At 44.7% G+C, this 22,907-nt stretch overlaps 2 pseudogenes; one reads left to right on the forward strand and one right to left on the reverse strand.

Annotated features, from left to right (window-relative positions):
- Window positions 1–12,775: 12,775 nt before the first annotated feature.
- Window positions 12,776–12,893, reverse strand: LOC124597045 (annotated as a pseudogene).
- Window positions 12,894–22,283: 9,390 nt separating this feature from the next.
- Window positions 22,284–22,401, forward strand: LOC124597120 (annotated as a pseudogene).
- Window positions 22,402–22,907: the final 506 nt, after the last annotated feature.

The following is a 22,907-nucleotide window of genomic DNA, read 5'->3' on the forward strand; positions in this document are numbered from 1 at the left end:
CTTCAATATTACTGATAAAGGCAAAGTCAATGCATCCAATGCATTACGCAAGTTCCCTATAACTACATGTCGGCACAAATCTTCTAATGAATACACCATTATTCTGTAATGTGCTTACTGGTGTGGTTTCTGGCACAGGTGATGCAGACGACGATGGTGATATGTTTGTAGACGACATGGTACATCAACTCTCAAACCCGTCCCTTATGTACTGTTTTTCGATTATGCAAACATGGCGCTACAGAAGATATGTACACGTGCTGCCATGGGCAACCTTTCACTGTCGTAGGTGCTTGTCCAGATAAGGTCCTAAACGGACCATTATCTCAACGTCACGTTGACAGCCGCTATGTGCCCCTGGGGACCCCGGCCTGACCTTGGACATGTAACATAAGTGTAAAGTATAGAGGTGATGCTATTTTGAGGAGGATGCCAGTTCTTCTCATTAGTAACAGCCAGCCTATTGCATGTTCCCATTCAGACTTTAAAAATATAAGATTCAAAACCATTCGATGCTCGAAATATGACGAGTTAAAATATGCTACTAAAAAACCATATCCTGTGGCATTTCTCCAGCTTTTACAAATTGTAAGTAGGCTGTTTCACTAATTACTGAAATGGGACAGCCAGAGTCAAGTACTGCCGTAAATTTTACGTCATTTACTGTAATGTGAATCACAGGATATGCAATGTTGTTATGTTTTACGTCGTGTTCCTGGAGTAACATGTCCCTAATGTCTTCCATTTTTACGTAATTACTAGCCATGGCAGCTACGTCGTTAGCTTCGTAAGTACGTTTTGTGGCTGCCAGCGGTGTGAGTCATTGCCTATTGTCTCTCTGTTGGCGCGCGTCGTTATTGGGATTTGGAGACCTAACGTCTACAAATTCATCTTGTCGAGAGGGCCCTGCCATGTTTGAATCCCGCCAGTTCTGATGCAATTCAGGTCTGTCGTTACGATCATATCGTCTGTCGTCATGTCGGTAGATTCCATAGTTCCTTTCTTGTCGGTCACGTGGTGGAGAATTTCTCCCGGAATCGTAACTGCGCGCTGGACCATTGCATCTGAAGTTATTCTGTCTCCCTTGATAATAATTATTTTGGTTCCGATGTTGTCTGCTTCTCTGATTGTCTCTGTGATAATCATTACTGCGGAGAGGTGATTTTTCCCTGTAATTATTACTACTCTGCCAACGGTTGTCATACGGGTGGTGTGTGTTTTGGTCACGATTTACATTGTAAGAATAGCCTTGTTGTGTCCAGTTATTATTTCTGTCATCGTGGAATTGTGACGGATGTGACCTGTAATTGTTGTGCTCCTGTTTTCGCGTTTCGCGATTGTCAGTGTCAATTTCCATTTCTTGTAACAGTTCCTGAAAAGCTTCAATGTCGTCTTTGCAAACGTCCTGCCAAAATAATATGTCGTAAATGTTCAGGCAATTTGATTAAGCAAATGCGGATGAGTTCTGAGGAGCTGTATGGGTTTGACAAGTACTGATTCTTGTGCAACATGTCTTCAAAATATTTCACAAGACCGGAAAATTCAGATTGTTCGAAATGTTTCATCATTATGATGCTATGTTTTACTCGGTCAACAGTCATAATATATATATATATATATATATATCAGTTCATGACATCCAGTCTTACAAATTTACTGTCCTTGATGGACACACGTCCAGATCATCGGATCTCAAAACTCCGCCATCTCTCTCCCCACATCCACCACTGCTGGCGGCTGAGCTCGAACCGCGCAACGCAACGCGCTGTTAACAGCCGACTGCACAACACTACAATAGCGAACAACAATGCAAACCAGCCACAGACTGCACACAGCACAGCCAGTGATTTTCATACAGAGCGCTACGTGGCGGTGGCGTTACCAATATAAGAACCTAAACAGCCTACTTACAGTATGATGTGTCATGTTAAGGGGAATAAATTGTAACACAAAATACAAGAAATGATTCCTTTTATTTATGTATGTATATACAGTCATATAAAGTGTGAAAAGTATTTAAGCCGACAAACTCTGGGAGGTTGTAGGGGACATCAAAACAAAAATTTTTCCCTAATGTCATTTTTTCCTATGAGGAGTATTTAAACCGGTAGAGGAAGATTTATCTGGCGGCAAATTAATTAAACCAAGAAGCACTTTTCCATTTTTTTGTGATCAAGAGACAACGCATTAACACAACCCAATTCCAATTACAGTAGATTTTCAAAATTGCCTCCTTTGACACGTAAACAAAGATTACACCATCGGATCATGTTCTGTCTGACACGGGCAAAAACCCCAGGAGTATCCTGAATTGTTCCTGCTGCTGCTGCTACTATCCGGGCAACCAGATCCTCTTCTGATGCAACAGGAGTTGCGTAAACAAGGTTGCGCATCTCCCCCCACACAAAAAAGTCCAGAGGGGACATATCTGCGGATCGAGCAGGCCATGGTACAGGACCACCTCTGCCAATCCACGTTTCTGTTAACCGTCGGTCCAGGAATCGACGCAGACGACGACTGAAATGTGCCGGCGCCCCGTCATGTTGGAACCACATGCGTTGTCTTGTAGGGAGCGGGACGTCTTCCAGCAATCCTGGCAATGCTGTGGGTGGATAATCAACTGGTTCCAGGTTGTGGACACGCTGTAAGTGAAATGGACGTAACAATTGCTCTCGAAGAACTGTTCTTTCATTCGCCTGATTGGTCTCCATGTTAAGTGCAACTACACGAGTGCTGATTGAAGGATCCCGCTCCACATGCTGCAAGACAGCTTCCTCAAATTGCAGCGTTCTTACCGTGCGACGGCGTCCCTGTCCAGGTAATCTGCTAAATGACCCGGTCTCCCGCAGACGTTGGTACACAGCAGCAAAGGGCTTATGATGCGGGATACGGCGATTAGGATATTGTTGTTGATAAGCCCGCTGTGCAGCTCGTCCTTTGTGGTGCGCTACGCAGTACGCACTAACCGTATCAGTGTACTCACTCCAGGTGTATCGCTCCATTAGTAAACAGAGAGAATGCACTACTACACTGGTGGACAGCAGTTGCCTACAACTGAAGAGCGTAATACGCCCAGTAACAACCGAAGATCTTAATACGGCCTCTAACAACTGAAGAGCGTAATACGACCTCCACCAGTTTAAATAATCCTCATAGGAAAAATTACATTAGGGAAAAATATTTGTTTTGATGTCCCCTACAGCCTCCCAGAGTTTGTCGGTTTAAATACTTTCCGCCCTGTATAATGTATAATAAATACAACATATTATATTTATGTTTGTTTAATTTCATATTGTCCCTTATACAATGATGATTCCTCATTTCTTTTCACATTTGACATATAAATCATATCAGATAATTGAACATTTGGTACATTTGCTCTAGGATAATGAGTTTCCAAACCATCTGAATAAACAGAACATTCAGCAATAACTTCAAACAACATTTGAGTACCTGTATATTTAACAACATCACTGTTTAAACTGCCAGTACTTAAAGCATATGTAGGACTTATGCCTACATGAAGACTATGTTGAACATTTGTATCTTGAAGTCTAATATTGTACCCAGCAGAAGCAATAATGATTACTGGCAGCGGTGGTCACGAGAACGGACGTTCGTAAGAAGACAGGCTTGCTGACGGCCACTTAGCACTACCGAGCGGGAAGACCATTGTGTTCGGCGTATGGCTCTGGCGCATCGTACTGCATCTGCACTAGCAATCTCAACAACAGCTGGCACCACAGTGGCCTGTTACAACTCCAAAGACGGCTCCGAGCCAGCCGCCCTGTAGCGTGCATTCCACCGACCCCAAACCGCAGCCATTTGCGAGTTCAGTGGTATCAAGCGAGAGCTGACTGAGGGCGGGGAGGAGGTCTTTTGTGTTTTCTGATGACATACGATTATGCCTCTGTGTCAGCGATGGCCGTGTGTGGGTCAGGAGGCTATTTCAGGTCCTGCACACAACATGTCTGCGTGCTAGACACACTGGAACTAAGTCACAACCTGTCTGTGATAGACACACTGGAACTCCATCTGAAGCTATGGTCTGGGGTGCAGTTTAGTATACTAGTTTGAGCACTCTCGTGGTTGTCCTACGCACACTGACTGCAAATTTGCATCGATGAACAGCATTCCAGGGGGTGTTTTTCAACAGGATAGTGCTCCCCCACATACCACTGTTGTAACCCACCATGATCTACAAATGGTTCAAATGGCTCTGAGCACTATGGGACTTAACATCTGAGGTCATCAGTGGCCGGCCGCCGTGGCCGAGCGGTTCCAAGCGCTTCGGTCTGGAAGCGCGCGACCGCTACGGTGGCAGGTTCGAATCCTGCCTCGGGCATGGATGTGTGTGATGACCTTAGGTTAGTTAGCTTTAAGTTGTTGTAAGTTCTAGGGGGCTGATGACGTCAGAAGTTAAGTCCCATAGGGATCAGAGCCATTTGAACCACTTTCTTTTTTGAGGTCATCAGTCCCCTAGACCTTAAAACTACTTAAACCTAACTAACCTAAGGACATCACACACATACATGTCCGAGGCAGGATTCGAACCAGCACCCGTAGCAGTCGCGCAGTTCCGTACTGAAGCGCCCAGAACCGCTCGGCCACAGCGGCCGACCATGTTCTACAGAGTGTCGACATGTTGCCTTGTCCTGCTCGATTATCATATCTGTCTCCAATCGAGCAACATGGGACGTCATCAGATGACGTTTACAACATCATTCACAAATAGCATTTTTTTTCTATTACGAAATTTGGAAATTTGTGGTAAGTTCCTGTGGGATCAAACTGCTGAGTTCTTCGGCCCGTAGGCTTACACACTACTTAATCTAACTTTAACTTACGCTAAGGACAACACACACGCTCATGCCCGAGGAAGGGCTCGAACCTCCGACGGAAGAAGCCGCGCGAATCGTGGCAAGGCGCCTTCGATCTAACTTTTCTACAAGAGCGTGTATACAATGTAAATGGCATATTACTATACATATAACTAGGTCTGCTTTGCGTCTTCGGGTCGATATCACAATGCCACGTCTTGTAGGCGATAACATCTCGGTCGGCAAAAGATTCAAGTCCAGGAACAGAGACGTTTTCACAGCGGACGATAGCCAGTGTAAACCAACCACTACCAGAATTTCCGGTAGCGACATCCAAGGTAAAATTAACCCTGCATCCGCGAAAGAATATAGGTCCAATCAGTATAACAGCTTGGGCCGTTCCATTTCCTCCCAATTTATTCTCAAGGCTAATAATATGTTTGTAGACTAGCATGCGATGGCGGCGTTGACGATACGCACTTCAATGAGGCATAGTGCTTCAATGCTGTTGCAGATACAGCTCACAGCGCAATGGTTCCGCTGGAGTGCACTGCCCGCTTATATCTGCAGCAGTATTGAAGCACTATGCCTCGTCGACGTGTGCATCGTCAACGCCGCCATCGCATGCCAGTCTACATACATATTATTAGCCTTGAGAATAAACTTGGACGAAATGGAACGGCCCAAGCTGTTATACTGAATGGACCTATATTCTTTCGCGGATGCAGGGTTAATTTTACCTTGGATGTTGCTACCGGAAATTCTGGTAGTGGTTGGTTTACACTGGCTATCGTCCGCTGTGAAAATGCCTCTCTTGCTGGACTTGACAGCATTAACCATCCCCGTATTGACCAATCAAGTGCAACTGACATGGAACTCCATCCCTCAAACTGACATTCCGGCAGCTGTAGGACGCAATGCTTGCGCATTTGCATGCCTGTGTTCAACATTCTGGCGATTAAACCGGTTATTAATGTACCAGTATATCACATTTGCAAGGGCGTACCTCACGCTTACCCTATCCTGTGATCTTGCGATGTTAATCACTATAATATGTTACCCAGATAAATGTTTTCCCATAATTTTATTACTCTACATTAATTAATTTTTGTTGTTCAGATTTTTTTCGTCAGTGTATATGCACTGTATTTACGTAGATGCAAAGGCAAAGTGAATCTGCGGGCTTGTGCAACGGATCGCGTCTCCCTGCCCTGACCTAGTACACCACACAGGAACTGGCGGCGTGACGTGACGCACCGCCCGCCTTGGCACACCGCGAGGCCGTTACCTAAGCATTGCCACCAGCAGCAGGCGCGGGACTCTGCGCTGACTCACGTCACCCAGATATGCTCCGAATACAGCTTCCCAGAAATCGCTTTCTCGTGCTCCTCGGCGCGTCCACTCAGGAATGCTGATGGCCGTTGCGCTGCGAGACTCCAACCCCCCTCCCGCGGCCAAACCACCACAACCGCTCCAGATCTCTGCGAGCTGTGCATTTCTTACTAACAATAAACCCTTGGGTAACAGAAGAAATATTGAATTTAATTGATGAAAGGAGAAAATATAAAAATGCAGTAAATGAAACAGGTAAAAATGAATAACAAACGTCTCAAAAATGATATCAACAGGAAGTGCAAAATTGGCTAAGCAGGGATGGCTAGAGGACAAATGTAAGGATGCAGACGCTTATCTCACTAGGGGTAAGATAGATACTGCCTACAGGAAAATTAAAGAGACCTTTGGAGAAACGAAAACCATTTGCATGAATATCAAGGCCTTTGATGGAAACCCAGTTCTAAGCAAAGAAGCGAAAGCAGAAAGATGGAAGGAGTATGTAGAGGGTCTATACAAGGGCGATGTACTTGAGAACAGTATTATGGAAATGGGAGAGGATGTAGATGAAGATGAAATGGGAGATATGATACTGCGTGAAGAGTTTGACAGAGCACTGAAAGACCTCAGTCGAAACAAGGCCCCCGGAGTAGACAACATTCCATTAGAACTACTGACAGCCTTGGGAGAGCCAGTCCTAACAAAACTCTACCATCTGGTGAGCAAGATGTATGAGACACGCGAAATACCCTCAAACTTCAAGAAGAATTTAATAATTCCAATCCCAAAGAAAGCAGGTGTTCACAGATGTGAAAATTACCGAACTATCAGTTTAATAAGCCACGGTTGCAAAATACTAGATCGAATTCTTTACAGACGAATGAAAAAACTGGTAGAAGCCGACCTCGGGGAAGATTAGTTTGGATTCCGTAGAAATGTTGGAACACGTGAGGCAATACTGACCCTACGACTTGTCTTAGAAAATAGATTAAGGAAAGGCAAACCTACGTTTCTAGCATTTGTGGATTTAGAGAAAGCTTTTGACAATGTTGGTTGGAATACTCTCTTTCAAATTCTGAAGGTAGCAGGGGTAAAATACAGGGAGCGGACGGCTATTTACAATTTGTACAGAAAGCAGATGGCAGTTATAAGAGTCGAGGGGTATGATAGGGAAGCAGTGGTTGGGAAGGGAATGAGACAGGGTTGTAGCCTACCCCCGATGTTATTCAATCTGTATATTGAGCAAGCCATAAAGGAAACAAAAGGTAAGTTCGGAGTAGCTATTAAAATCCATGGAGAAGAAATAAAAACTTTGAGGTACGCCGATGACATTGTAATTCTGTCAGAGACAGCAAAGGACTTGGAAGAGCAGTTGAATGGAATGCACAGCGTCTTTGAAAGGAGGGTATAAGATCAACAAAAGCAAAACGAGGATAATGGAATGTAGTCGAATTAAGTCGGGTGATGTTGAGGGAATTAGATTAGGAAATGAGACACTTAAAGTAGCAAAGGAGTTTTACTATTTGGGTAGCAAAATTACTGATGGTGGTCGAAATAGAGAGGATATAAAATGTAGGCTGGCAATGGCAAGGAAAGCGTTTCTGAAGATGAAAAATTTGTTAACATCGAGTATAGATTTAAATGTCAGGAAGTCGTTTCTGAAAGTATTTGTATGGAGTGCAGCCATGTATGGAAGTGAAACACGGACGATAAATAGTTTAGACAAGAAGAGAATAGAAGCTTTCGAATTGTGGTGCTAGAGAAGAATGCTGAAGATTAGGTGGGTAGATCACATAACTAATGAGGAGGTATTGAATAGAATTGGGGAGAAGAGATGCTTGTGGCGCAACTTGACTAGAAGAAGGTACTGGTTGGTAGGACATGTTCTGAGACATCGAGGGATCACCAATTTAGTATTGGAGGGCAGCGTGGAGGGTAAAAATCGTAGAGGGAGACCGAGAGATGACTACACTAAGCAGATTCAGAAGGATGTAGGTTGCAGTAGGTACTGGGAGATGAAGAAGCTTGCACAGGATAGAGTAGCATGGAGAGCTGCATCAAACCAGTCTCAGGACTGAAGACCACCACAACAACAACAATGCTAAGATCACGTATTTCCGTAACTTGTGAACTGGCGCTTAGCGATCAAACTCTACAAACGGTCTTCTTGTTGAAGTTAATGAGCCATTCGAACTCACAAGACAGTACATTGGCTCCAAATAAATGCTCATACGCGAACAAAGTTGGTCGAGGCCGATACCTTTCGAGCATTCGGGCGTTGACCGAGAAATTCTTCATTAGCAGATAGCGGTTTGTAAAGAAACTTACACTACTAGCATACATCCTTCATGATATTTCACCACTGTGCCACCGAAATACAACAGTTTTGCAACATCACTGTTTCGTGATAGATTACAGAAATACGGCAACTGATTCAGACATTCGCAATCTACACTGAAGAGCCAAAGGATGTGTTACATCTGCCCAGTATCGTGTAGGGCCTCCGCGAGAACGCAGCATTGCTGCAGAACGACGTAGCGCGGACTCGACTAATGTCTGAAGTAGTGCTGGAGGGAACTGATATCATAAATCCTGCAGGGCAAAAGAAAGTTCTGAAGTGGACGATATAATTAATAAGTTCACTCGTCTTCGTGCAACTAAATAAGCAGTCTCTTGTCTACTGATGAAGTTGTCTCAGCGTAAACAGTTCCAAACAAATGCGGCTCCCGAAGTCTCATGGATTGTTTTGATGACTTTTCTCTCTTCACCCGAGACCCACTTAGAGAGTCTTTGGAATTAATTGGCGACAAGTTTGATACGCACTTTACAGAGCTGTTTCGGTATGTCCTGTCGACAACTTACTTTCTCTTTGAGCGCAAATACACTCCTGGAAATTGAAATAAGAACACCGTGAATTCATTGTCCCAGGAAGGGGAAACTTTATTGACACATTCCTGGGGTCAGATACATCACATGATCACACTGACAGAACCACAGGCACATAGACACAGGCAACAGAGCATGCACAATGTCGGCACTAGTACAGTGTATATCCACCTTTCGCAGCAATGCAGGCTGCTGTTCTCCCATGGAGACGATCGTAGAGATGCTGGATGTAGTCCTGTGGAACGGCTTGCCATGCCATTTCCACCTGGCGCCTCAGTTGGACCAGCGTTCGTGCTGGACGTGCAGACCGCGTGAGACGACGCTTCATCCAGTCCCAAACATGCTCAATGGGGGACAGATCCGGAGATCTTGCTGGCCAGGGTAGTTGACTTACACCTTCTAGAGCACGTTGGGTGGCACGGGATACATGCGGACGTGCATTGTCCTGTTGGAACAGCAAGTTCCCTTGCCGGTCTAGGAATGGTAAAACGATGGGTTCGATGACGGTTTGGATGTACCGTGCACTATTCAGTGTCCCCTCGACGATCACCAGTGGTGTACGGCCAGTGTAGGAGATCGCTCCCCACACCATGATGCCGGGTGTTGGCCCTGTGTGCCTCGGTCGTATGCAGTCCTGATTGTGGCGCTCACCTGCACGGCACCAAACACGCATACGACCATCATTGGCACCAAGGCAGAAGCGACTCTCATCGCTGAAGACGACACGTCTCCATTCGTCCCTCCATTCACGCCTGTCGCGACACCACTGGAGACGGGCTGCTCGATGTTGGGGCGTGAGCGGAAGACGGCCTAACGGTGTGCGGGACCGTAGCCCAGCTTCATGGAGACGGTTGCGAATGGTCCTCGCCGATACCCCAGGAGCAACAGTGTCCCTAATTTGCTGGGAAGTGGCGGTGCGGTCCCCTACGGCACTGCGTAGGATCCTACGGTCTTGGCGTGCATCCGTGCGTCGCTGCGGTCCGGTCCCAGGTCGACGGGCACGTGCACCTTCCGCCGACCACTGGCGACAACATCGATGTATTGTGGAGACCTCACGCCCCACGTGTTGAGCAATTCGGCGGTACGTCCACCCGGCCTCCCGCATGCCCACTATACGCCCTCGCTCAAAGTCCGTCAACTGCACATACGGTTCACGTCCACGCTGTCGCGGCATGCTACCAGTGTTAAAGACTGCGATGGAGCTCCGTATGCCACGGCAAACTGGCTGACACTGACGGCGGCGGTGCACAAATGCTGCGCAGCTAGCGCCATTCGACGGCCAACACCGCGGTTCCTGGTGTGTCCGCTGTGCCGTGCGTGTGATCATTGCTTGTACAGCCCTCTCGCAGTGTCCGGAGCAAGTATGGTGGGTCTGACACACCGGTGTCAATGTGTTCTTTTTTCCATTTCCAGGAGTGTAGTATGAACAAACAGATGGGGTGGTCATATTCAGCCCGTTACTGCCAGTAGACGCCGACTTGCACAATGAGCTTTTCAAAAACTATTCTTTTCATATCGGGTGATACAGCCATAAATATACTAAAAGAGATTTCCATTTTCCATCTTGGCCCTGCAGTGACCACAGTCATTTATTTTCACACTATCAGCTGGTAGCGGCAATGTGCCATTTTAAAGTGCTTAGCCTGACACCAAGGTACAACACATATAAAATATGTCTTATAGTGTCAAAAGACTATAAATCTGTGAGCCAGTCCGTATTATCAAATGTAAATGTCGCATAGCATTGTTGACTGAGATATGCCACGAGATGGGTTCAGCCACTGTTTAGCTGTCTGCCGGGAAGTGAGTTCTTCATTTGCACACATTAGCCCCTTTCCTTGCGAATATGTGAGAGGTGTACATGCAGGGTGTAGGGGAGTCTAGTGGATGCATGTACATGTACCGCCAAGCTTAACGTCCTCGTCCGACGGACTGATCACCATTAGCAGTGCCACATACCCCCACTTCAGGAGACACTGCAGAGACGTTTGGAATTCCGGGTCACTGGCGTAAAGTCTGGTGGTCACGGATTTGACGCCACCACCTGTACTACACTTGCCGACCAAACACTGAGACTGACCATTTCATCCACCACCAGGATTCGAGTCAGCTTACCTCCGAGTCGAGCGCCAACGCACAGGCGTGCGTTAGCGACCTCGGCTAAGGAGGCGAACTCTGAATTACTTTATGTATACACCATGTCATTTGCACTGTGTGGTCACTTCCTCGTATTTTGCCGTGTCAATGTGGACCTTTCTTCTTTTTTGTGTCTTTTTTTCCCTAACGCGTGATAGCAGGGTGGGTAGTTGCAGGATCTCGTCCTTCTCAGTCAAATGTCCCAGCAGGCTGGGAGTGGGGCAGAGAGATGCCCAGGTGGGAACCTTCCGGAGGGGATTTCCAATTTTAGCTTTCGCCTGGAGTCCAAGGGAAAGCCTACATACATACAATGTACGTCAGTCATGTTCATATATAACTGCAGGCGTAGTAAACCTGAACGGGGACATTCTTCCAAATGATGTGTATTTACTACTAAAGTTTCAGAACTGACCGTGTGACACAGCCAGTCTAGCCATTTTGACCATATTTCACCACATTATTCATTGCTATCCTGGCTGTGTGTATGCAAGCGCATAGATTTCCGTACACTCTGTGAACAGCGCAGCAGAAACATTCGCCCCATCAGAGCAAAATAACACCCCTTGCACGGATGTCTCTCTGAATCCTTTTCCTTACCAAGAACAAGAGTTTGGAATGATCTGCCTCACTATAGCAGTGAACTAAATAACACCTCTACCTTAAAAGAAAACTAATAACAACGCAGTTTTTTTTACTCTTACTCTAGAGCACATTTGCACTTTCCACCACTACTACGTATTAATAGTGGTAATAGTTTTTTTTAGAGTGTTATTATCGCTACAATTTTGGTACTGTTATTCAAAACGCTCCGAATATGTACGAATCAAACTTTCACTTTTGATAATAGAATTATTATTATGACAAAATTATCAATCATTGCCGGCCGGGATGGCCGAGCGGTTCTAGGCGCTACAGTTTGGAACCGCGCAACCGCTACGGTCGCAGGTTCGAATCTTGCCTCGGGCATGGGCGTGTGTGATGTCCTTAGGTTAGTTAGATTTAAGTAGTTCTAAGTTCTAGGGGACTGATGTCCTCAGAAGCAAAGTCCCATAGTTCTCAGAGCCATTTGAACCATTTATCAATCATTATTTAAATAAACTGTGGTGTAAACATATTTGTGTGTTTAAACCCATGCTCCTATTCAAGAGAGGGCCTGAATACCCTAATGAAATCAGGTTAAATAAAAATAAAAGAAATATTTGCTAGCAATTTTTAATGTCGAGATTATGGATAAAAATAAGGACGCAGTATAAACAGCTGAGTTATAGTTTCACCATTAATCTAGATGAGATGATGCAAGTGGAATGTCTACAAAAAAATCAATTTTTAAAACTCCTTTTCCAGTAAGGCAACTGCAGTGCTACTCCTGCTGTTTTCCTACACGTTGAACAAAAAACTAAAACTCCTCCCGAATAGGCCATGAAATCCCAACGGTACTGACCGGCCGCCTCGGCTCATAGGCGTCACTGGTTGCGGATGTGGAGAGGTATGTGGTCAGCACACCGCTCTCCCGGCCGTATGTCAGTTTCCGGGAGCGGAGCCGCTGCTTCTCTATCAAGTACCTCCTCAGTTTGCCTCACAAGGGCTGAGTGCACCCCGCTTGCCAACAGCGCTCGGCTGACCGGATGGTCACCCATCCAAGTACTAGCCCAGGCCGACAGCGCTTAACTTCGGCGATCTGACGGGATCCGCTGTTACCGCTGCGACAAGGACGTTAGCTACATTTTCAATAAGTAAAGAATTATTAGTTTCTCGGCGTTTGGAAAGCGCTGCTGATCTGCAGCTGTGTTCTGAATTAAAGTATAACCGCTTCATTTGGTAAAATGTCGTATAATTTACTCCATCATTGGTTTCAATCCTTAAATTGAAGCAATTTTCTTGTGGAATCTGAACACTGTGACCGTGGAGTAAAGTAAATAACTTTAGCAACTGGAGCTATTATTCATTAACAACGTAATGATGAAAGTGATAAATATCTTGATCCATCCATGCCTGATGAGAATTTGGTGATACAAAAGCACATTTCTGAGGTATCGTTCCTTGACTTTCAGTTATTCGCTACGACGTTACTAAAACCGATTTGCAAAAGCTCGAACAGTGTGTAGTGGCTCGCGCGAGTATGAAGAAAACTACTGCGAAAAGAGGAACATGTACTTGACGCTCTGACAGCTGCAGTATCGCGTTTGAGCTCTTGTACCAGGGTTCGGTATCATCGCAGCTGACGGTGAGCGACAGCGAAGCTAAAAGAGTATTTAATCTAATACATCTGGCACAATATTCTTCAGTGTTTCGTCATATCTGTGTTTTGTGCATGCGGTTAGCATATCGTTATTTTACTGCAGTTCACTGTCAAATCGGAAATGCCAGTATCCAAGAACTGAAAATGGTTGACACCAAGCCGGAACGCTACAAGCTTTGGACATGTTCCTCCACCAATTCGTTTCTTCACGGAACTACGCAAATGACGCATGCGAGAAATTGTATCACTTAAGAGCAGTACCAGAAAGAATGGATCTGAGGGGAAATTATACTGAGTTTCTAGGTGTGCGCTATGTGTGAATAGCTGGTTGAAGAAATTAAATCTCAAATGTGTGCACAGTGGTAGAAAAATGAGACATTTGAGGAAAATCCTACTTAATTCGTACATACGCACATAAACACACACACACACACACACACACACACACACACACACACACACACACACGCACATACACACATATACACACCTTTGTTTAATTTTCACGCACTATATGTTCCGAAATCAAATAGCTTGAATATCGTTTCTGAAGGAGCTAAACTCTGTTAGCGCGACCAAAATCTTTGCTTTAATCATGCTAGGATTGCAAAAGAAAGTGAATAGATTATTGCTATTGATTTATAAATCACTTTTAGCAATAATTTGAAATACGAAACTATTTTACAAATTGTGCAACACATATCGAGATTATCAGATCAACGTAATAAATGCATCTACAATGATGCCTACAGTAACTCAGTCAATCATAAAAGCACTTCTCACTTTCATAAATTACTGTTTAAAGCTGTTATATGTTAGTTGTGTGGGAGGGATGTGGTAAGGAGTGGAGGAGTACTAGAGATGACTTCGTTTCTCCATTCTTCAACCCCTATGTCCCTACATACATTCGTACTCTCACCAGTTCAACACGTAAATACACCGAAATTCAAGTGTGTGTAAATATGTTGTGTATACCTGTATGCGCCATTGAAGATATAACATGCTGGCACCTGAAGATGAAGATGGGTTGCTAAATCTGAAATGCTGCGAGTGATTTATAGATAATATTCTAAATTTTAAACATAATTTTCTTTTTCGTGTCAGACACAACATTTTGCTCCGAGACTTTATGGAGTCCCAAAGATCCATTGGAAAGACTTTCCTATGCGATTAATAGCGAGTAACATGACACTCAAAATTGTGACTGCGGCAAATACTTAATCCCGTTATTGAGCCTTCTGACGGGAAAATGTGCTCGTCGGATACGCAACTCCGAAGATTTTATTGGCCAACTTAAATCAGTGGACCTAAGCAGTTCTGATTTATTAGTCAGTTTCGATGTCGTGTCGTTATTCACGAAGGTTCCCCTTTTAGAACATTATCTCTTAGCGGAAAAAGTTTTTACAAAGAGGTATCAGATTTGTTCAAACGAGTTACGACCTTCCTATACTTTTTATCTAATAACAGATATTTTGAACACTGACTGTGGGTAGTCCCTTTGTGGCCAATTTCTTTATGGAGGACTCTGAGGAAAGGCTCCGGAGTGTGCTAGTTTGAAGCCCACAGTATTTTAAAGATATGTTGATAGCAGTTTGTAGTGTGGCCCTGTGGTGAAGATAAATTAGGAGAATTTTTAACCATCTGAATTCGGTTCACGGACAAATCCAATTTACAACGGAAATCGAAAAGCAGGGATGTCATCCATTTTTGCATGTTTTGGTTCGGTGCGAAAATGATGGTACTTCGACTCATGCATGTGGATTTCTATTTACGTGCAAATAGCTGTCACCATCTTTCTTAGACGTTGAGTGTTCTTAGAAATTTGGTTCACAGAGCACACATCAGTCTAATGGAGGAGCCCCTACATTTAGAGTTTTTCAAGCCAAAGGGTATTCTCCACAGCAGGTATGCCATGCCAGGTGAAACCAAAGGTGGGCATAAGGAATGCAGAAGATGATCTAGGAAGATTTAAATCTATGGCTGTCCTGCTATACGTGGGATGCTTATCGTGGAAAAAAAGGACGGATTCCCAGGAAACACAAATTAAAAATGATGTTTTGCCGTCCACCTAAACCAGTGGCACTCTTGGGTTCTGTTAAAGAAACGTCCCCTTAGAAAAATTTATGAATTACTTTGCTGGAAAACCTCTTACGTTATTTGCTTTTTAAACAGCTGAGCAAAACTGAACGTACTCAGACATTACTCTCTTTACTTATTCTGATCATCACTAATCTGACACACAATATTTATAGCGCAACGCAACCTGACTTTTAATAATCCCTACAAAACAATGGCCCTGACTAACAATAACCTATACCTTTCACGAATCACTTACCTCACAAAAATCTTCGCTACTCGAACTACTGCAGTACTGCGAGCGCCAATACTGCCAGCTAAATAAAAGAATTTCACTACCGAAGGCACTAACTACTGACAGGCATAGTTAGCAAATGAAAGATTTTGATAGAGAACAAACAATGTCTTTACCTTAATAGTGTTCAAAAGTCATAATATATATATCAGTTCATGACATCCAGTCTTACAAATTTACTGTTTCTGACGGACACACGTCCAGATCAGCCGCTCTCAAAACTCCGCCATCTCTCTCCCCACATCCACCACTGCTGGCGGCTCACCTCCAACTGCGCAACGCTACGCGCTGTTCACATCCAGCTGCCCAACACTACAATTGCAAACAACAATGCAAACCAGCTACAGACTGCACACAGCACAGCCAGTGATTTTCATACAGAGCGCTACGTGGCGTTACCAATAAAAAAACCTAAACAGCCTACTTACAATGTGCCGGAAGTTGGCGTTTACACGATATCTTCTGAGTGTGGCGTTCATTCACTGGACAGACAACTCGTACAGCCTAAGAAAGATGCACGGAATGCCGTAGATGCACCAGGCTCTGACATCCCCATTGATTCGCGTGTGGTACAGCAGTGCATTGACACTGGTTGCTCTACACTGTACGAAAATGTCGAAATTCTACCATGTTCTTTTGGGATTCGGTGGTGAAAGAAGCTGCTGAAGTCCGTTTGGCGAAGAATTGAATTAAGATATACAGCGGTTTCAGCTTGGACAAGTCATGGAATCTGGCGCTTTCTTTAATAAAATCGCAATAACATCGCCACAACGCAGCTCAAGATGACACATCAACTTCCCAGCGTGTATCGAGCGCGTAACCACTGATTCATTTCATGCATATGTGTACTTCTCTGTCGCCGATCAACGTGTCTGGCGCTTTTGTTATCTGTGGCCCCATGCGCAGTGACACGGTCCGAGGGGGTCAAAGGAGGGAGCGAGTGCTATGGGATCAGTCTTTCGGCTCACTCTGTAGATGGCCGAACAGTAGACAACCGAAATGTTTGAAGAAGTGGAATGTATGCGGCTGCACGCCCGAAATTTAATGGAGCTCCACACTTCATTGTTCGCACTGCTATCCTCTGCACGTCAAAGCGTTGTAACCTTCGCATATAAAATAAAAAAAATGATATTTTTTGTTAATATCTTAACTCACGAAAACTGATAAATTTTGTCGTAACAGCGCTACGCTATGGCCCTGTGAAATCAATCTGAAAATTTCTTACCTCATGATGGCGTCGCCAGATAACGCTGTCTATATATCTGCTCGGAAATAGCACAGGTTAGTGCAGTGCTGGCCTATCTACTAATACTGGACAACATTTGTCCGAGATCTGAATCATTAGAAAAACTGACTTTGCTTATTGACACAGCTGCACAGCTAGTCGTCTGATTACTAAAGAACACATGACTATGATCTGAGAAAATTTCTGAAATATTTCAAATTAAATAAATGACTGGAGCAGGACTGGTTATGACTTAAGGCAAAATTATTCCTTCGTTTCTTTTTTTGTTGACTGGTAAAAATTATATACCGAAAATCATTTACATTATCGATAAAGATCTGCGATCCATTATATGAAAAATTGAATATTACAAATCTGGGTCCACTGGTGCTGACGAATCACAAAAAGAATGAAACAAACCCATATCAACATCTCATGCCGATAAAAATAATAAAATTTACCTTACAGTACTTGGATATGAACTGCGCTGTACCAGTGACAGACTACAACTGCCCGGTAGGAGCGAGCGACAAGTGCCGAGACTGCTCTGACCTGCGACTTCATTCCAGCAAAGATATTTTCTGTCGCAGGCAGCGCGTGAGCAATACATCGAAATTACATTTGCTCCAGCAGGGTGGTGAACCCCTTACAGCGTGTATGTGAAAATTGTCAGGCTGCGGAAGTATTGATACCAGATGAACAATAGAACTCCCAATACCCCAGTGGACGAACTGAGTCTTAGATACGAAAACAAAAAGAGCAGGGTATGTCCCATAAGACAATCTCTACTTAAAGACTTCGGTGTTCTAACGAACACTTTACTTCAATTTTCGTCTAGATCAGATCTTTAACGACAACCTTTATCTAATTAAAAAAGTTAAGATACAATATAGAAAGAAACTAGAAGAAATGGCACAAACGTGGTCGACCACTTTACAATTAGAATTTCGATAGAAAATAATTGTTGAGGAATGAGGAAGGATAGACAACGTTATATACGATTAGCTGTCGGTTACTAGTAGATATACTGTGGCTCTTAGAGAATATACTGTGGTATCAGAGAGCGGAGAATGTTTGTGTATTTAAAAACACCTTTATTTTGTGACTCAACATTTTTTCTACGCTAAAAGTAATAATTCTCTCACTTAATTTTGCCAATACTGACTGTAATAAGCTGCAATAATAATTTCCTATCCGCTTTCACATTAATTTCCTTTAAACCCGTATCTCAATCGGTACAAAAAGAACAATTGCAGGCTCACATTGTTGTTCGTCTGTCTGTCTCCCTGTCTGTCTGCTCGACTGTTAAGACTCCTTCTTTTCAAGGACAGTTAGAGGTATCAAACTGAAATTTGGCGCTGTAAAAAAATTAATTTTCTAAGTCTGTCCAATCAAAAGATACGGACATTTATGTCATAAATGTCGATAGTCCAAAACTCACTCATCAAAACCCATAGGTTGCTTCTGTTGGGCTACAATCATGAAATTTGGGAAGAAGCAATATTTCACATGACATGAAAAGGTAAAACCCTAAAATTCTTACTTGTACTTACGTCACATAAAAAAATATTTTTTTGGCATCTGTTGCCCGTCTGTCCGTCTATTAAGACCCGCTGTTCTCAGGAATGGGTAGAGGTATCAAGTTTGGACTTGCGTCAAATAATGCAGCTTACTGTAAAAAATGGTTCAAATGGCTCTGAGCACTATGGGACTTGACTCCTGAGATCATCAGTCCCCTAGAACTTAGAATTACTTAAACCTAACTAACCTAAGGGCATCACGCACATCCATGCCCGAGGCAGGGTTCGAACCTGCGACCGTAGCGGTCGCGCGGTTCCAGACTGTAGCGTCTAGAACCGCTCGGCCACCCTGGCCGGCGGTTTACTGTCCCTTGGTGCTGTAAAAACTTTAAGGTTATAAACCAATACATCAAAAGATACGGCCATTTATGTCAATCGCAAATTCATTCACCAGCTCCTATAGAGGAGCTATCTATATTCATAATTAAGTTTTTACGGAACCCTCAGAGTGTAGACTCCACTCGCACTCGTCCGGTATTTTTTTCCATTCTTTCAGGCCTTTATTAACACCGCCTACCAGTAAATGGTTGTTCAGAAACACATAGTCGCAAGGTTGGCGCTGTTTGGCATTTCCTTTTATATGCCTCTGAAACTCGCCGAAGAGAGAGTTGGAACAGCCAGGTGTCATTCTCGGAAGGACCGAGATCGGTTTCTGGTTTCCTAAGGATTGCAGTTTGGTGCTTGACGTTGATTAACGCAGGAGGAATTTCCTGTTAAAAACGGTGTGGCCAGTTTTCTGCTTGACGCCGACGCTGGTGCAGATGAAATAAGAACCGGATTATAAAAACTGGATAAGCTTTCTCACGTACATTCTGGGAAGACGGTGCACTTAGCGGAAGTAAGCAGCCGTGACGCAGTGATTCGAGTACGGGAAATGCAGGAAGTGGAGATGCTGCCTGCCTCTGAGATGATGTCGAAGGATGACTGGTCCAACGAGGCGGTCACCAATAATATCCGGCCAGACCAGGCTGAACTAGTGCTGGTGGATCGCTGCCAGCATACCATGGGGATTCTGCGTAGGCGGCAGGTGGATACTGTGAAGGATTAACATACTGCCCCTAGTAAAAGAAACTACTCTGTGAAGAGGACGGATGACGGAAATCCCAGCACCGTGGCGGCCAATGCAACGAACTAGCGACAAAACCGTCACCGTGGAGGTAATACTGTAGATAATAAGGCCATTAAGCTTTGTCCACTGAGGTGACAAAAGCCATAGGATTGCGATATGCGCATATACAGGTGACGGTAGTATCGCTTACACAAGGTATAAAAGGGCAGTACATTGGCGGAGCTGTCATTTTGCACTCAAGTCATTCATGCGAAAAGATTTCCGCTGTCATTATGCGCACACAACGGGAATCAACAGACTTTGGACGAGGAATGGTACAAGTTGGAGCTAGACACATGGGACATTCTACTGCCATAATCGTTAGGGTATTCAGTATTTCGAAATCCACAGTGTCAACAGAGTGCCGAGAATACCAAATTTCAGGCAGTACCTCTCACCACGGACAACGCAGTGGCTGACGGACTTCACTTAACAAAGTAAGAGCATATGCACTATCAGACCAATTGTGTGATTGGATTGAAGAGCTCCTAGATAACAGAACGCAGCATGTCATTCTCAATGGAGAGAAGTCTTCCGAAACGCAGCATGTCATTCTCAATGGAGAGAAGTCTTCCGAAGTAAGAGTGATTTCAGGTGTGCCGCAGGGGAGTGTCGTAGGACCGTTGCTATTCACAGTATACATAAATGACCTTGTGGATGACATCGGAAGTTCACTGAGGCTTTTTGCAGATGATGCTGTGGTATATCGAGAGGTTGTAACAATGGAAAATTGTACTGAAATGAAATGCAGGAGGATTTGCAGCGAATTGACGCATGGTGCAGGGAATGGCAATTGAATCCCAATGTAGACAAGTGTTATGTGCTGCGAATAAATAGAAAGAAAGATCCCATATCATTTAGCTACAATATAGCAGATCAGCAACTGGAAGCAGTTAATTCCATAAATTATCTGGGAGTAGGCATTAGGAGTGATTTAAAATGGAATGACCATATAAAGTTGATGGTCGGTAAAGCAGATGCCAGACTGAGATTCGTTGGAAGAATCCTAGGGAAATGCAATCCGAAAACAAAGGAAGTAGGTTACAGTACACTTGTTCGCCCACTGCTTGAATACTGCTCAGCAGTGTGGGATCCGTACCAGATAGGGTTGATAGAAGAGATAGAGAAGATCCAACGGAGAGCAGCGCGCTTCGTTACAGGATCATTTAGTAATCGTGAAAGCGTTACGGAGATGATAGATAAACTCCAGTGGAAGACTCTGCAGGAGAGACGCTCAGTAGCTCGGTACGGGCTTTTGTCGAAGTTTCGAGAACAGACCTTCACCGAGGAGTCAAGCAGTATATTGCTCCCTCCTACGTACATCTCGCGAAGAGACCATGAAGATAAAATCAGAGACATTAGAGCCCACACAGAGGCATACCGACAATCCTTCTTTCCACGAACAATACGAGACTGGAATAGAAGGGAGAACCGGTAGAGGTACTCAAGGTACCCTCCGCCACACACCGTCAGGTGGCTTGCGCAGTATGGATGTAGATGTAGATGTAGACTAGCGACTTTTGGATAGAGTTGTCAGCGTTAACAGACAATCAACAATGCGTGAAATTACCGCAGAAATTAGTTTGGGACACACGACGAACGTATCAGTTCGGACAGTACAGCAAAATGTGGTGTTAACGGACTAAGCCGGCCGCGGTGGCCGTGCGGTTCTAGGCGCTCCAGTCCGGAGCCGCGCTGCTGCTACGGTCGCAGGTTCGAATCCTGCCCCGGGCATGGGTGTTTGTGAGGTCCTTAGGTTAGTTAGGTTTAAGTAGTTCTAAGTTCTAGGGGACTAATGACCTCAGCAGTTGAGTCCCATAGTGCTCAGAGCCATTAAATCATTAACGGACTATGGCAGCAGACGACCGACTCGAGTGCCTTTGCTAACAGCACAGTATAGTCTGCAGCGCCTCTCCTTGCGCTCGTGACCCCTTCGGTTGGACCCTTGATGACTGGAAAACCGTGGCCTGGTCAGATTTCTGTTGGTAGGGTTCGAGTGCGGCGCAGATACCACGAAACCATGGACCCAAGTTGTCAACAAGGCACTGTGCAAGCTGCTGGTGGCTCCACAATTTTCTGGATCCTTTAGTCCAGCTGAACATATCATTGACTGAAATTAGTTATGTTCGCTACTTGTTTCAAAACAGCGATGGAATTTTTGTGGATGACAGTGTACTATGTCGTCAGGCTACAATTGTTAGCGATTGGTTTGAAGAACATTCTGGACAATTCGAGGGAATTATTTGGCCACCCACCGAACAATTGTGGGACGTAATCGAGAGGTTAGTTTGTGTACAAAATCCTGCACCCGCAACTATTTCGCAGCTACGGTCAGTTGCAGAAGCAGCATGGCTCACTATTTGTACAGGGGACTTTAATGAGATGAGTCCATGCCACGTCGAGTTGGCTGCACTACGCCAGGCAGAGGACGTCCGACACGATAATAGGAATTATCCCATCACTTTTGTCACCTCAGTGTAAGTCATATGGGAGTGTCTGTGGAGACTTCCTCCCTGCCACGCTGGCAGCCCATCTGCCTAGTGCTGTTACCGGGGTCAGTGTATACATCTTTTATCTCTATCTTCAGCCAACGGCCTTGCCGCAGTGGTAACACCGGTTCCCGTCATATCGCCGAAGCTAAGCGCTGTCGGGCTGGGCTAGCACTTGGATGGGTGACCATCAGGTCTGCCGAGCGCTGTTGGCAAGCGGGGTGCACTCAGCCCTTGTGAGGCAAACTGAGGAGCTACTTGTTTGAGAAGTAGCTGCTCCGGTCTCGTAAACTGACTTACGACTGGGGGAGCAGTGTGCTGACCACATGCCCCTCCATATCTGCATCCAGTGATTCCTGTGGGCTGAGGGTGACACGGCGGCCGTCGGTACTGTTGGGCCTTCCAAGGCCTGTTCGGACGGAGTAAAAAATCTCCATCTTCAAGTGCGCGTACCTCCATTGGAACACATTTCCGGCCATATGTCCGTACGGTCTCTTTTGTTAGCTATCCTCTCACGCATCGCTCCGTGCTGTTTGTCCCCACATAGCAAACCCACGCTGTAACTCACACCTTTACGACTTTTCTGTTTGCAAACATTTATATAAGTTCTCAATACCTGGAACTGGCGAAAATGCACTATGATTTAATATAGCGTAAAAATCGTAACGGATCTTTTTAACTTGTCCTAATAAACCCCTAGGTCGTGCAGTAGGTGCTGGAT

This window comes from Schistocerca americana, chromosome 2 (genome assembly GCF_021461395.2).
Source record: "Schistocerca americana isolate TAMUIC-IGC-003095 chromosome 2, iqSchAmer2.1, whole genome shotgun sequence".
NCBI classification, from domain to species: domain Eukaryota; kingdom Metazoa; phylum Arthropoda; class Insecta; order Orthoptera; family Acrididae; genus Schistocerca; species Schistocerca americana.